The 17,078-nt window shown below is 46.4% G+C and overlaps 1 protein-coding gene across 4 annotated transcripts in view; it reads left to right on the forward strand.

Moving 5' to 3' along the window:
• Positions 1–17,078, forward strand: part of KIAA0040 (KIAA0040 ortholog) — a 39,909-nt gene that overhangs the window by 18,974 nt on the left and 3,857 nt on the right. Inside the window, exons 3-4 of one of the 4 annotated variants that reach the window (XM_086342437.1) lie at positions 11,821–11,944; positions 14,469–14,570. The exons of 1 other annotated variant lie outside the window; for it this stretch is intronic. The gene's annotated coding sequence lies outside the window, so the exon portion shown is untranslated. The remainder of the gene's footprint in view (positions 1–11,820; positions 11,945–14,468; positions 14,571–17,078) is intronic. 2 more of the 4 variants (XM_086342438.1, XM_086342439.1) reach the window with 2 other exon arrangements.

Genomic DNA, 17,078 nt, shown 5'->3' on the forward strand with positions numbered 1-17,078 from the left:
TGTGTGTGTTTGTGTGTACTCTTTAGTATCTGTGAGGAACTCCCCTACCCTCACAATCCCCAGCTTAAGCAATTTCTTCCATCCATACTCCCAAATCACTCATGGGCAAAGCCTGCAGCCTCCATGGGTCATTTCAAGGGTGGAGAAGAAAAGATATTAATATGGGCTGGGGGGGCAAAGGCAGGCACACTGAGGGTATCAGGGATAAAGCAAAGCCAGTAGCAGTTCCAGAATTCCTCTAGAACAGGACTTAGGGGTAGCAATCTATTTGCACAGAAACACCTAAAACAGCATTTGATAAGACTGAGAAAATGTCACCTATATCAAAGAAAGAGGGTATTGAGGCAAAAAAGGGGGTGTTACTTGCCTGGCTGGGTGCTCCATCAATGTCTTAGCACATTCGTATATATCTTGTACGTTCACCAACAGTTATTTATCAAAACGGTTAAAATACATCTATATCCACACTCGATGTTGGGGGTACAGATGTAAATGCGTACAGACAGGAAGTGAAGATTCATCCACCAGTAACATCGACTCCTCCGCCCTACCCACCCTCTGCGGCCCAAAGTCTGATGAACCTGAACTGTTTCCACACCGCATTCCACAGGGCTGAGTTATGACTGGAATGAGAATACTTCTGCTCACTCCCTCTATGACTTGGCCTTTACATTTTAAGCCTTAATATTACAGTAAGGTAGCGTTCAGCTTTTAATTGCCCTGAACTTTTGTTAACATTAAATGAAGGGAGAAAATGGAAAGGAAATAAAATTGTATCTGTATTGCTTCTGAGTTGCATAATTGTATATTTTTGCCACCCCATTAGTTTTCGACTATTCCAGCTTATAAACCTCTCCCCCGCCACCACTGAGGAAAATAAATAAGTCCGTCATTCAGCTATTGCTGCAAAGTTTGCCAGACTCTGAGTTCTCTAATATTAAAGGGAGTGATGCAACTTTAAATTCAGAGTCTATTTTTTAATTACCACCTGTGGGAGACCCTGAATCACACAAGTGCTTGGCTGTCTTCTTGCTTTTTCTAAAAACATACCTTCCCTCTAAGCAGATATGACGTTAAACTTCAGTTACTGGAGTCAGGCACAGACTGTGTCCCCTTTATTTGGGGACCAGAGAACGCACTGCCCCTCCCCAACCGCTTCTAAATCCAAGATGACCTCAGAGCCTCAGCTCACACTTTCCAAAAATAAAACTGTACTTCGGCACTTTACCACACCCACCAAAACTGGCTCCAAAATTTTTTACCCAATAGTTTGGAAGAGTGAAAATAAGAACAGTATAACCCAGGTATGTCACTGTAACCATGGCTACAGGTTTTATTAGCACTAATACCAGGATGTGGTCAGATTGGATATATACAGACGGCAAACACAAGCCTGAGTGGTGTCAGAGTGTGTGCCCATAAATTCTCCAAATTGGAAACGTGGCCCTTAATGACTATGATTCATAAAGGACCTGGAGTGAGGATGGAGGAGGGGTGAGGATGGAGGGAGGGTGAGGGGGTTTTGGGAGGAGATTTAGGGTGGAGGGCTGCATCAGGAAGGGAAGTCAGGGTTCCAATTTTAGCTGTAATTCAGCTTTTGAATACAATCCTCTAACATGCCCCTACCTTGCATTTAGACTGCAGTTTTTGCAGTGTTCTTTGACGTACCTTGTCTATTGTTCACAAGTCTTGACAGATATCTGAGATGGCTAATAGCTGCAGTTCTCAAATGGAAAAGGGGCTCAGAAAGCTTAACTGATTTGCCCAACGTCAGAAGCTTGGAGGATAAGTGAACCCAGAACTAGAACTGGTTCCTCTTAATATTCTTTCCACCGCACCCCTCTGCCAACCTTTTATGTTCTGCTTGGGACATTTGGATATGTATTCATTCCTCTTGCAAACATCCCTCATCCTTATCATTTGTTTAATTAGCCAGAAACCAAGATCAATCCATCAAATTGGAGGTTGACAGCTGGAAAGTAAGGCTTGCCTTTTGTCATCTCTTTTGCAAGCCCCCTGCCTGGCTTCCGGCTACACAGATAATAGCACGAAGAACAGGCAGTGTAGTCCCTGTTCTGGAGGGAGTGTGTGGTCTAATATGCCTCCAGGGACCAGGTAGGTGTCAGGACTGGGTGAAGCCGGCAGGGTGGGGACTGGGGTCCAGTTTAGGGGAACATCAATCCTTCTAATGCTCCAGCAGATATGGGAGGTTAGTGTAGCCCAATTTTAGGACTCGCTAAAGAATGAGAATTGTATATGAAATCAGAGGGGGAAAAAATAAAATGAAATAGAAGTGTCTAAGGGTTGGTTATAGCTCCTGGGCTGTCAGTGAGCACTCTAAGGAGTTTTATGCCTTTAGGTCCCCAGCAGCCACTGTCACGTGTGACATGTTACACTTCTCTTATATTTCTGGTCCTATTAAAATGTGAGCCCCTTAGGGTCACAGGAGATGTCTTAGTTCATCAAGGGTGTGTCCACAGAGTGTGGCACACATGCCAGGCTTTCAAATGCTTGACAGGTGAATGACCGGTGAATACCCCTTCATCCTAGAACAGAGGGTCCAGAGACTGAAGTCATCCGGAGAATGGCAGTTCTAGAGCATAACATTTACAGCAGGGTCTTCTGCACTTCAGTAGCTCCATTATTGTTGTTCAGTTGCTCGGTCATGTCCAGCTCTTTGTGACCCCATGAACTACAAGTTTTGTCCGTTCACAGGAAAAGAGATCAAACTGTACGCCAGACTTCCTTGTCCTTCACCGTCTCCTGGAGTTTGCTCAAACTCATGTCCACTGAGTCTGTGATGCTATCCAACCATCTCATCCTCTGTTGCCCCCGTCCCTCTCACCCTCAGTTTTTCCCAGCATCAGGGTCTTTTCCAGTGAGCTCTTCCCATCAGGGGGCCAAAGTACTGGAACCCCAGCTTCAGCATCAGTGCTTCCAATGACTATTCAGGGTTGATCACCTTTAGGGTCAACTGGTTTGATCTCCTTGAAGTCCAAGGGACTCTCAAGAGTCTACTCCAGCACCACAGTTCAAAAGCATCAATTCTTCGGCGATCAGCCTTCTTTATGGTCCAGCTCTCACATCCATACATGACTACATGTCGTCTGGCTGCCGTGGAGCGGTTGGAGGGCATGTCCCTGTTAGTCAGGGCCTGACAAAACGTGCTCCACTGGAGAAGGGTATTGCAAACCACTTCCGTATTATTGCCTCAAGAACCCTATGAACACAGTGAAAAGTAGCTCCATGGCCTTGGGCAAATTACTTAGTCTCTGATAGCCTCAGTTTCCTTATCTGTATAATGGGGATTTAAAAGACCCACCTCCTGCATTCTTGAATGAGGTCATGTCTGTTGAGCCTTGATTACACACACAGAGTTGGGCACTTAGTAAGAGCACAACCAATGGTGGCTTTTGGATTCAACAGATCATTCCCTGTTCCTGTGAAAGGTGATAAGACATTATGCCAACCCTCTGTTTTTGAGGCTTTGGCCTCTGAGGTCTCTGTTAAAAGAGGATAGTCAAAGGAAAACAAGTGAGCATTCTAGCTGAAATGAAGAGGAGAAAGTTGATAGCGATGGACAAGACAAGGTAGCCCTAAGAAACTAGATCCTGGATACCAGGAGGGCTGAAAGAGGGGCGGCAGCTGAGAATGAATGGAAATAAAATTAATGAGAGAGCAGGGGAAAGGCAAATGAGTCTGCCTTGATTCCTAGGATCAGCTGATTAACTTCTTAAACCAGTTCACAGTAAAAGTGATCAAACTCTGCAAAAACTCTATGAATTCTGTAATGAATGGCTGTTTTTACCTTTCACACAATGAGTAGTATAATAAATAGAGTGCTATATGGTTTTCAAGGCAATTTTAAGGCACCCACTGTGTGAAGTGTACTTAGGCAACATGCTTTACACACATTATCTTTATACATATCATTCATTCACTCACTCATTCATTCATTCATTCATTCATCCATTCAACAAATACTTCCAGCCCACTGTCTGCCAGGCACTCTGAGGGGTATAAGGAATAAAACAATGTAGTACAGTGGAAAAAACACCTCGCCTTCTGAGAAATGTGCTAATAGCTAATATCTGTGTTTACAGAAGAGAACACTAAACTCAAAGCGCTTAAGTGGATGTTGCCCAGACTCCAAGCCGGTGTTAGTGAAGGAGGCAAAAGTCCTGACTGCTTTGTTTTTTGGTTGAGAAGAAAACTCAAGTTTCCTTGATGAGCTAGGGACATAAATACGAGGAAGTTTGTAACTTGCTAACAGGCTGGGGATATTGTATTCAATCACATTTAGCACTGTTGGAATTTTCAGAGTATCAGAGAGACACGATTTTTAGTGTTTATTCCTAAGAGTGACTGAAAACGACTAATTATTGTCAGAGTCCATGACATGCAGCCTTGGGAGACAATGTAATTAGGGAAAGGAAGAGAGAAAGGAAAGGAAGAGAGAGGGAGAAAGAGTAAAGGAGAATAAAGTGGCTAGAGATTTTAGGCCATCCATAACAGAAAGTCAAAGAAAGCCCAGATGAAAACCCTTTTAAACTCTTTTCATTGTCCTTAAATTATTCTCTAATTCTTTTCCACGCATCATCTTTGAGTAGAGAGAAGGTCTTTTTCCTCTGCTGTATTTCCTAGCATAGCTTAATTAATACTTGATTGATTGAAAGATCGACTCATTTGAACCTGGAGTGAAATGGAGCTTTTTAATTTTCTTTTCTGCTGAACCTGAAATAGAGCATATAGTAATTAGGGAAGGATCCTTTGTTATCAGAAAGTCACAGCCACGATGAGCAATTTGTAACAGACCAAAAGGAAGGTAGATGATTATTTGGGACCTGATAAAGCATACTCCCCACTCCCTACTGCTTTCAGTGATATGGGAGTTTCTTGATCATTATTTCCTCCTTAAAAGAGTTTCTTGGCTAGGGATCTGTCTGGACAGTGGGCTAAATGGTGGGTAATTGTCACCAGAGTCTGACCACAGATGTGACTGATGGCCTCTTTTCTATGCCTTTCATTACCCCGGCTCTCTCCTCCAAAACCTGGATTGACTAGTTTACAATTTTTTCAAGATCTCTTGAGTTAATCAGCATTTCATTCATTCATTCATTCATTCAGGGACATATTCAACTCTGGGCATCTAAACAGCATAAAACAGGCAAGGCCCCAGTTCTCACTGAACTCATTTAGCAGAGCAGGCAGACAGTCCATAAATGCATACGCCACAGTGACAAGAGCACTGCATGTGAATGGGAAATTTCAGAGTAGGAAGAACTACCAGGGCTGTAAGACAGGATGGTGTCGTAGAGACTCACTGGGGGCTTGGCTTCTCGGATGACTTGGTTAACCAAGGCTTCCTGTTGAGCTAATATCTGAGGTTACAGTAAGTAGAAATGCCTTTGTGTGGAGCTCTGCATGTTATGAAGCTGTTGATCATGCCAAGATCTCAGAGAAAATGGACTGAAGGGATTAACAAGGTCCTGCAGGGTGGACAACTCTGAAGTAGGTGTGTCCAGGGCATGGTGAGTGAGGAGGAGAGTACAAGACAAGATTAGAGACGGAGGCAGGGCTAGCTGATGGAGGCATGTCTGGGGTATGGCAAGGAGTTGATTTGACTCCACAGGCATTGGGAAGCTGTGGTGGGTGGGGGCAACGTGATCTGGCTCATGTGGGGAGAACAGGCCATAAACAAGGAAGAGTAGAACCAGAGAGAATAGTTAGGAAGCTGAACAGTAATCCAGGTGAGGGGTGATGACAACCTAGCCGCGACGTGGAAAGAAGTGGACACATGTGGGATATGTTTTAGAGAGAGAGGACATGGGAGTGCTGAGGGGTGGGAGGGCTGTGAAGTCAGGGGGCGTACATGAGTCTCCTGGGGCTACTGTGATGAAGCACCGCAGGCTGGGCACTTTAAACAACCCAAGTTGGTTGCCTCACGGTTCTGGGGGCTAGAAATCTGAGATCAAGGTGTTGGGAGGGTTGGGTCCTTCTGAAAGCCATGAAGAGAGGATCTGTTCCAGGCCCCTGTCCTCGGCTTGTCAATGGCCATCTTCTCTCGGCGTCTCTTCATGCTGTCTTCCTCTGTGCAAGTCCACCTTTATTTATGTCCAATTTCCCCTTTTCATAAGGAAACCAGTCATATTGGATTATAGACCCACTTTACTCCAGTATGACTCATCTTAACTAATTTATTGATACATCTGCAAAAATGCTGTGTCCAATTAAGGTCATATTTTGGGATAGTGGTTAGCTCTTCAACATAGACATATACTATATATGTGTGTGTGTGTGTGTGTGTGTGTGTATAATTCTTTGTGCTGTTCTGCCTTTTAATTTTTCAAAGAAAACAAATAATTACAATATAGTCAGACAAGGGCTGTGATGGTGAGTTATTGGCTCCAGGAGAGCTCAGAAGAGAAAGAAATGGGTTTGGGGAAGTTTTCGGGCAGAGGCCTGACAGTTACAGATCTCCCAGTGGAGTCTGGAAGGACAAGGAGTCCCCCTTTGAATGCACCAAGGGGAGAGGTGAGAAGCCACTCCAGGCAGGTGGAACAGAGCATGTGGCAGTGCGAGAGAGCAGGATGCCTGGGAGAACCTGAGGGAATGTGGCAATGGAGGCAGTGGGGGAGACGAGGCTGGGGTGGGAGCAGGAACCACCAGCTCACAAGCACTTTGTTCCCCTTGCTAAGGAGTCAGGATGATCGTACCAGTGACAAAGAGCCAAAGGTGGGCTGAGCGGGGGAGCATGACCCCATTCTAATTTTAGGAGAGGAACTGAAGAAAGGAAAAACTAGAGACCAGTCTGAGGGCTCGGACAAATGCAGTGGCAAGGCGGGTGAAGAGGAGGGTGCCTCTGCTCCTCTGGATCCTTTGTCTGCTCCGCCACCCTCTGCCTTCTATGCTCATGCCGTCATGCCGCCAGAACTCCCTGGTCACCTTTGGTGCTCCCAGGCTCCAACTCCCTCCTAGACTGTGCCAAGCTCTCCCCCATGTCTGGGCCTTCACCCTGCTGTTCCCACCTGTGCACCTCAGCTCAAAGTCACCTCCTCAGAGGCCATGCTGACTGTGTCCTTTACAGCATCAATAGCATCTCTTGGTTTCCGTGTTTGTGTACCTGTTTACCATCCACCTTCTCCCTGCGGAAAACAAGTCGCTTTACCATACCTGCATCATTCCTGACTATATCCGCACGCAGTGCCTAGGGCAGCGTTGACATGCACTGTCATGCAGAAGGAAGAAGGAATGCAGAAGGAAGAAGCAGGGGGGCGGCAACAGAAAGACAGTCTGGTTTGGGGGCAGGATAGAGGCTTATGTTGAACAGAGGAGCCTATTGGGCTGCTGTCTTTGGGGTCGCAGAGTCGGACACGACTTAAGTGATTTAGCAGCAGCGGCAGCAGCAGCAGAGGCTTATGTCACCCTCTGCCCAGGGATATGAGGTCCCCAGAGATGGTATCCCCATCCTCATATTCTGTATTTTAATTCTGAATTGGTTGCTTTGAAAAAGAATGATGAATGGAATGGAGTTAAGAGCCCCCTTACTACAGGAAAACTAGGGGAAGGAGGAAAAAAATGCCTTTTAAAGGAGAGCTAAAGAATCGTGGCACCCAGGCAAGTAGAGATTGGGTAGGAGGCTCACACACTCCCCCATGAAAGGGTAGCTTTCAAATAATAACACAGTAAGAGGACATAACGGGCCTTCCCTGGTGGCTTGGTGGTAAAGAATCCACCTGCCAATGCAGGAGATATGGGTTTGATCTCTGGGTCGGGAAGATCCTCTAGAGAAGGAAATGGCAACCCGCTCCAGTATTCTTGCGTGGAGAATCCCAGGGACAGAGAAGCCTGGTGGGCTATAGTCCCTGATGTTGCAAAGGAGTCAAACACAACTTAGTGACTAAACAACAATAGCAACAAAGAATCAAAGTCATGGCTCCAGAACCATCCCAAGCTCTAAAAAGGCAAACAAAATGAGCATCCGCTGAGGAGTCAGGGGTGTTTCTTCGGCTGGCCTATTCATCTGGGTCAGATAATAAGGGCACATGTGTCTGTTGCCAGGCGTGGTACCAAGAGGTTTTACCTTTACTGACTCACTTGTTTTCACAACAGCCTATTATTATCAGCTTCATTTTACTATGAAGAAAGTGAGCCGCAGAGAGAGAAGCTGAGTAACCTGCCCAATGGGATAAACAGTGGGTAGCAGTCAGGATTCGAACCGAGGCTATTTGGTCCAGTAACCTGCACTCTGGAGCACTTAGCTAAACCCCTCTTGGGTGGAAGCTGCACTACAAGAGACCTGTTAAATGGATCACATGTTTGTTATAATCATTACCAATGTTAGCTTTTTGTCACCTGTGTGAGTCAGGATGGGTTAATTGCCATGTCGAATAACTCTCAAATCGCAGTGGCCCCCCCACAAAGGCTTCTTTCTCTTCCACTGTTTGCTGTAGTCAGCAAGGTGATCCGCTTGCAGCCATTCAGGAACATCTCCTACCTCTGCTGTCCCAGGGGCCCTGGAGTCCTTCCCTGGGCCCTGTGAGTTGGCCAGCCAGTGAGCAAGAAGAGAGAGAACGTGAAGGACCTCAAGAGAGACTTCGGGACCCAGGTCCACACTTCTTGTCCAGAACTCAGTCACCTCCCCAGAGGTATCAGGGGGCTAAGAGGCACAGGCTGTCCTGAGCCCAGGATGAGGACATAGTGTACATCTTGTCAACTGCTGTCTCAGTCTTACCTGCAAGGACTTCTATACGAGATACCTGACTTGGGGTGGGGGGAGATGCTGGGAGTCAGAAGACATTGGTTCTGGTCCTGATCTCACCAACTGTCAACTGTCTGACCTCCAGCAAGACACAGCCTCTTCTGGTCCCAGATTCCTCATCACTAAAGTGAAGGAACTCAACCACATGATCCGTCTCTGGATTCTTCCAACTCAGGATGTCTGTCTGACAAAGCATCAATTCATTATTTTTAATAACCATAGTGCCTCAATCATTTCTGTATTGATGACCTATTTGTGCTTTTGTTCAAAATTGCAACCATAATTATAACATTGATTTTGAAGGAAAATACTATCAATTTTCCTCTAATACTCAATATCCAGTTCCACACCATATATGCATACTCTGCAGGATGGAGGAAGAGGCTCCAACCTGGACTAGTTACTTAAAGCAATTAATTAAATTGGGGGAAATACAGATCTCTATTTCATCATGCCTTGAGCCAGGTTTAAGTCATAAAGTCACATTCCACTAGCAGATTATTTTCTGGGATCTGACACTTTTTGTACAAAACAGTACTTACATCTATTAGAGGGCATCTGAGCGTGCCAGGTTAGCAAGGTGAGAACCGTGAAGAAAATATATACCCAGAGCAGCAGAGTTAATAACCGCTGACTGAGGTTCCAGCCGTGCCCTCGCTGCCAGAGAGCCTTGGTTTCTGAAATGTGTGATATTGTCATAACCAAAGGGATTCTACAAAGGATTGCAGGGTGGATCTGAGAGCTGGGCAAGGTTTGGGCAGGCAGGGTACAGAGCCCTAGGGCTGAATAAGATCCTTTATACCCCCAGGAGAGATGGTGGGAGTCTTAGAGCCTGTTGGATGGGATTACTATTTTAGGGGAAAAAAACATATATATATATAGCAGAGTTGGACACCAGAGAGGAGACTAGGGTTAGAAGACAAGAAGCAGAGCACAGCCCAGAGACAGTCCTCATGTCCCTCGGCCTGACAGTTCCGCTACTGCGTCGGCTGAAGAACGCCCACGTCAGGCCACGTCCCACCTGCCATCACCACCCTCAGCCTCATTCAGGTGCCATTTTCCCGTACCAGTTATAATCATCTCCTCCTGCTCCCATTCTCGGCAATCTGTTCTCTCACACCTTGACAGTGTTCTTTATAAAACACAGGTCTAGCCTATTCCCTCCTTGCTTGAAACTCCATGGCCCTTTCGCACACACCAGCCATTGATGTGGCTTAGCCAGCCCAACGGGTGCAGGGCCACCTGCCTCAAGGGCTTCCTGTCCCCCCACCACCCTCCACACACCCTGCTGCTACACCCAGCCACACTGTCCTTTCAGGGCCTTTTCAGGGAAAGCAACGGGTCCAATTGTTCATCTGCAAAAACAAAGCACAGTGAACACATTATTTCCTGTGTTTCCAGACTTTGGGGAGAGGGGACACTTTATCGAGTGGTAACAATTGAACTCATTGCTTGAAATTTAGAGGCACTTCATCTGAAAAGGTATTGGAGAGTTGAAGATAAACACACCACATATATTACTTGAAAGTGCTTTAGATAAGTTTAGTCTAAGTTTTGAGACTTCTCAGACACCTTGACCACATGATTGTTGTGGTTTTCTTGTCATTCAGACCTTAGCAAAGCCATCCTTGCCCAGCGCCTGCCCCAGCCTCCCTGATGGGCATCACTCATTTTCTCAGCATCCCAGACTTCCCCTTTGTAGCACTTTCTATGTTACACTTACACACCAGTCTTCAGGCTTCTTTGCTTCCCACATTGGACTTTGAGCATGAGAGGGACAAGGACTGATCCTGCCTATTTCCTGGATACCCAGGACTCAACCCACTTCCTGGCATGCAGTAGGTGCTGCCTAAGTAGTCACAGAAGGGATGAGTAGATGCCATCCTGATTGTCATTTCCTTTGCATCTCTTTCCCTTAACCCCTCCAGGCCAGCAGGCTTACTCCTTCCCCAGTGCTTCTCTCATGCCCTTAACACAGAGCTTGACCACAGGACTCATCACCTTGTGCTTCTGCTATTTCTGTCTCTCCTCCTTACCAGACAGGAAGGAGCTCAGGGTCTGAGTGCACAGGGTCAGACACAGTGGGTGTTCTGTGAATGTCTATTGCATTGAACTATGATCTCAAAAATCACTAAGGACGGTGACTGCAGCCAGGAAATTAAAAGACGCTTGGTCCTTGGAAGAAAAGCTATGACCAACCTAGACAGCATATTCAAAAGCAGACATCACTTTACCAACAAAGGTCAGTCTAGTCAAAGCTATGGTTTTTCCAGTAGTCATGTATGGATGTGAGAGTTGGACTATAAAGAAAACTGAGCACCGAAGAATTGATGCTTTTGAACTGTGGTGTTGGAGAAGACTCTTGAGAGTCTCTTGGACTGCAAGGAGATCCAACCAGTCCATCCTAAAGGATATCAACCCTGAATGTTCATTGGAAGGACGGATGCTGAAGCTGAAACTCCAATACTTTAGCCACCTGATGGGAAGAGCTGATTCACTGGAAAAGACCCTGATGCTGGGAAAGATTGAGGGCAAGAGGAGAAGGCAGCAACAGAGGATAAGATGGTTGGATGGCATCACTAACTCAATGGACATAAGCAAACTCAGGGAGAGAGTGAAGGACAGGGAAGCCTGGCGTGCTGCAGTCCATGGGGTCGCAAAGAGTCGAACATGACTTGGCGAATGAACAACAACAATGATCTTCAGGAAAGCAGCTCTGGCCCAGATGCCCTGACTACACAAGAGCAAGAAGTGACCCCCAAGGAGGCTGCCCGCAGCAGGCCTCAGTGCTGCTGCATATGGAGGTGAATGTCTTCCCCACCTCTCCTCGCCCATGATCCATCCATTCTCTCATTCAGCACATGGCTCCTGAGCGTATAGAAAAGGGTCATCACCTCAGCCTGCTCATTCAGCAGTTTTTGAACCTGATAACTGTCCATAAACACTTGGGTTGTTTGTTACAAACATAAATTTCTGGGCGTTTCCTAGACCTACTGAATCAAAATCTCCAGGAGTGTAATTCAGGCACTTGAATCTTTAACCCCCTTGGTGACCCTCAGGCAGCCCGTGTGGCCAGAGTCAGAGGCCGGAGAGGAGACTAGGGCTGCCCTCCTGAGATCCTGCCATCGCCTGAGATCCATCGGTGAGGAGATAACGCAAGCACAGTGATCACCGCAACACAAGGTACGGGCTCAATGGAACAAGTGAAGAAAGGCCCAAGGCAGGGTCTCTGTCCCTTTGGCCCCAGGTTACAATGATGAGATGGCCCCCACACATACTCAGGAGTCTACAGCTGCAGCAGAGGAATCTTTTAAGGTTCTGAGAGAGGCCTGACCCTCCTGCTTCACCCTACCCGTTATAAGAAGGCCAGATTTAAACCATATGGAAAGCACTCTGGAGAAGGTCTCAGGGATTTCAGTTGGCTGCCATTATGATCCTTATTATTAACATTTCTAGAAAGCATTTGCTACCCAACAGACCCCATTCTCCAGCTTTACGTGTATTATTTCACCTAATAGAAATAACAAGAGGTTGGTGCAAAGGAGAATGCCCTGCCCCTTTCTTGGGGAGTTCCAGAAGAAACAGCAGTCTGTGGGCTAGCCTTGGACATGACTCTGGAGCAGCTCTTGGATGTCAGGGATGGACCAGTCATCCCTGTGGCAGGAGCCATCCCTGTCCATTTCCAGGGGTTCCGAAGTCTGGAGAGAGGCTGGGGGCTACAGGGGACTAGGTGCTCTCTCCAGGCCTCGTTTTATGAGCTCAAGAGTCCTCCAGACACTATCAGATGTTCCCCAATGACCCTTCTCCATTCCTGTTGCTGAAAGCCAGAGTCTGAATTACAGCCTCAGAACTGCTGACCAGCCCTAAGCAGGGAGGTCACTGTGATGCCCTTTTCATTTGAATGGAGTAGGGGTCCATGGTTCTTTGGCCATTAAGATTAGGCTAGAGGTGAGAGATGGGGAAGAAAAGCTCAAGGCTAGAATTAGTCAATTGTTATCTGGAGTTCACTCACTACTTTGTAGATTATGTTTCATAGTGTTGTACAGTTTACAAAATGCATTAAACACATTGAGCTCTTAATCTTCACAACCTCATTACAAGGGAAGCTTATTAACTGCATTTTGTAGCTAGCATTTGGTAACTGGCCAAGGTCACAAGAGTTAACCCAGGACTCAAACCCCCAGGTCTTCTGGCTCCAGGACCTCTGTTCGCCATCAATACCTCACATGCAGGCAGACAGAAGTTTGTGGGAAGAATGAATGAATGACTCTCTCTCAGCTAAATACTAAGGAGGACATAGAGAGGAATACTACTTGGTTTCAGGAAAACTGAAAGAAACTTCTCCCCTCTTCTGTCTCCTCACACCCACCCCCACAACCACAATCAAGGTTGGTTAGCACCTATTGTCCATTTTACGAGAAGAGATGAATTATTTTTCAGTGTCAGCAACACTTGAGAGCTGACAAAAGGATGGGGTCTCCCAGAGGGCATTTCTAGGCCGAAGTGTGGCTCCTTTTGCAAAAAACATTCCACAGAAGCTCTGACTTTTTAAATTCATACCACCAAGGAGATATTTGATTGTTTCCTGGAAATGCTAATAATGCAAAGCTCATAAATACTAATGAAATGCTATAGATTAGCAGAGCTCAGCAAGTAACCTGGGGGGTGGGGGTTGCCTAGAAGAGAATTCTTAGATTAAAAAATATAAAGAATACCTTTTAATCGAATTTTCCCCAGACAGGGTTCCCAAGTGTTAATGAATATTCTCTTTGGCCATATGGAGAGTAGACTCAAATAAGTACCTTTAGGAATCTAGAAGCTAATTATTGACTTAGCTTTTGCTTGAAAAGAAATCTGTTTATTCACATGGCTATTTTAGGTGCCATGGGATGGATGAGTTTGAGCCAAAGTTGGGAGGGGTGGGAGGGCCTGGAATGTTGAAATAAAGACATAATTCAAAGGCATGCTTTTATTTCATCCAACTAAGCAACCTAAGCTGGAATTTGCTTCTTCTTCTTGTCTCTTGACATGATCCGTTGATGATACTAAGTCCCGTGAAATGTAGGAGGCTCCATGATATCAAAAACTATATCTTTGTCATTCATTCCTGAATCTTCAATACCAAACACAGTTTGTGGTACATATCAGGTGTTCAATAAATATTTGCTAAATGACTGAAGTGCTCTCTTAAAACATCTTCCAGAGCTTTCCAGACCCTCTTATCTTTCCCTGAAGGGAAGCTCTGATCACAACATCTTCCTATTATGTGCTCAGTCATGTCTGACTCTTTGTGACCCCAAGGGCTCTGACCATGGGATTCTCCAAGCAAGAATACTGGAGTGGGTTGCCATTTCCTTCTCTGGGGTTCTTCCCAACCCAGAGATCGAACTGGTATCTCTTGCATCTCCTAAAATTGGCAGGAGGACTCTTTACCACTGGCATCACCTGGGAAGCCCATTATAGAGCCCCTCCCCGCAAAGAAACACACCCTGTGAAGGTCATCTCTAACCTGGCCACAGCCTACGGTCCTTCACTCTCCCACCCTGAGCTCCAGGCTCATCAGAAGGTCCCCTGTTCTCCTGCTGATGTTCTAGAAGTTTCTCTGCCTGGGATCTTTGACATATTTTTCACACGTCTGTCAAGAGCCTACTAGTCTCTCAAGGTCAAGTGGCTCTACTTTCATGAATACTGCCTTACTGTTCTCCAGGAGCTCCACGACCTTCTCTCTCTGGCTGAACCCAGAGTGGGCCCTGATTCACATATGCTCCCCACAGAGACCAGCAGGACCCCGGCACAAGAAAGCTTGTCAGTAAGTGTGGTCTGCTGCTGTCTAATTTGAATCATAGAAATCAGTCCAAGGAGGCTTTGGTTCTCAAAACTGTATGTGTAGGAAGGATCGGCTTAGAGAAAGGCACCCAAAGCCTTCCTACAACAGAACAGAAAAATCCCTCTGGGTCAAAAAAAACAGGACCATATAAGGCTGAGGTCAAAGCAAAGATTATGGCAAAGGGAGGAGAATCCAGAGGAGAGTGAGGGGTGTTAGAAGGAACAGGCGCCGGGCTGGCCCCTCTGAGGGGTCTGGGGAGACCAAGTGTGGTTTTCCTCTGTAAAGAACCTGTGCACTTGATGGTGTACAGGCAAGTCCGTGGCATGTGATATTTCAGACACTGGAGGGGCTCAGGCTCCAGCGAGGACACATAACTTCTCAGGATGCTCATCTTTGTTGCACATTGAGTTTAAGTTCAGATGCCAGTATGCTTTCTATAAACCTCCCCTTGGGCAGGACTGGATTTATATTGTATGTGTCTTCATGCATTTTTGAGGTATCTGACAATGGGAAATAAATTTCTTTGTAGTCTCTTTCTACAGCAGACTGGGATAAATGTTGACTGGGATAAATGTTTCAGTTGATCTAGGGGATGGCAGAGGATTCTATAAACCCTGGGCTACTTGCCAAAAATGGGTTAATTCCACATGAAGAAATCGGAGGCCCAGAGCCATGCTATGAATGGCTCAGCCCTTGGGGATCTGGAGCCAAGCTTCCCAGAATCCTCAGGGCCAGCTCTGCTACTCACACACTGTGTGACCTGTGCCTGCATCTCTTTGGCTGTAGGATGGGAGGAATAACTGTACCTCCTGCATAAGCCTGTGATAAAGTCCAAGAGAGTCAACAGGCGCAAGGTGCTTAGAACAGTGCCCGGCATGTAATAAGTGCCATCTTTTAAAAAATAATTTTATTTCTTTAATATGTATTTATTTACTCAGCTGCATCAGGTCTTACTGCATTATGTGGGATCTTTCATTGTGGTGCGTGGACTCCAGAACGCGTGGACTCTGAAGCACATGGGCTTAGTTGCCCTGCAGCATATAATATGTTAAGGTTCCCAGACCAGGGATCAAACCCATGTCCTCTGCATTGCAAGATGGATTCTTAACCACTGGACCACCAGGGGAGTCCCATGAGTGCCACCGTATAACATGATGTCAGGCTCCTTGGGCCCAATGGCACAGAAGCAGGTGCCAATTTATACAACCGCATAAACTGTATAAGTAATGTTATGAGGGGGTGGGGCCACATGCCTGCAGACCAGGATAGAGATCCTGGGTGGGGCCTGGATGGACACATGGGCACTGGGACACCAAGAGTGCGTGTTATCCAAGGAATGAGACCTCCAAGCACAGCTGCTGGGACACCGTGTGTAACACACCCCCCAGATGCATAACACACACACTTATGCTCCAGTGCAGGACAACCCAGTGAAGCCTGAATTTCAGGATGACTCTGGACCTAGGTCCCCCCTGGTGCGTCCCTCCACTCACAATGCACCATCCTGTTGCTCACTTAAAAGATATAATTCACATGAAGGTGGCTTAGAAAAATATCAAGTAAAATATAAAGTAATGTTACCATCCTTAGTTTTTCTGCTTGCCCGGCAGCCTTGGAGAGTGCTGGACCCATTGTTCAGAGGTCTGGGTGTTCATCACAGCTTTGTGTGTGATGAGAAGCACACATGTGCTTGTGTGTCACCTCACAGACAGGTCACCCCACCACTCTGGGCCTCAGCTTCTGCATCTTGAAGTGAGACAGCTGGTCAGGATGATTTCTAAGCTCTCCAGCCTGAAAATCAATGACTTTAAGATCTTTGGCTCCTGAACAATGTTTAATGCCAAGAGGTCTCTTAAATTCCTTTGACTCATGCCTGTCCTCCAAGTCTTGTTTAGACCCAAGAACCTGTGGATTCCAGAACTGAAGGCGCCTCTAAGATCTTACACTTGTGAGCTGAGGCCTGAGATACATGTGGAGAGTTGGAGAAGGTACCATAGGAAGAGGGACCACTCTAGAGAAGCAACCAGAACTGCCCAGCTGCAAGCTTGGCCTCAGGATAGGAGGAGGGAGGCAGCCAGGGACCGCCTCCCAGTTTCTAGGCACCATCACTGATCAGCCTGCAAAACTCTTTTTACTGCAAAGAGAGGAACAGGCAGGGAAGGAGACTTGGGAATATTTAAAGGTAGAAACAGAAAGACCTGGTTTCTCACCCACAGCACAATGAGTCTTTGCCAGGTCTGAAAGTGGAATGTAAAGAGGGAGGAGACATGGGACCAGGAAGAAAGCATGAAGGGACCGTGAGAAAAGCAGGAGTGAAACAGGATGAGGACTGATGACCTCTTAGCCTGGGGAGGTCCAGGGCCCCCATGACAGCCAGCAACTCTTGGACATTCTATCTTGTGCTTAAGCTTTCATTAGAGTTAAAAATGACAAGTTGTGTTCATGGAAGGTCAGATATGGAGCTGTCCTGTGGGGAGTATGTGTCCATCA

The sequence above is a fragment of the Bos grunniens genome, chromosome 16, assembly GCF_055505025.1.
Source record: "Bos grunniens cultivar Pamir isolate PY7600 chromosome 16, Bosgru_T2T1.0, whole genome shotgun sequence".
NCBI classification, from domain to species: Eukaryota; Metazoa; Chordata; class Mammalia; order Artiodactyla; family Bovidae; genus Bos; species Bos grunniens.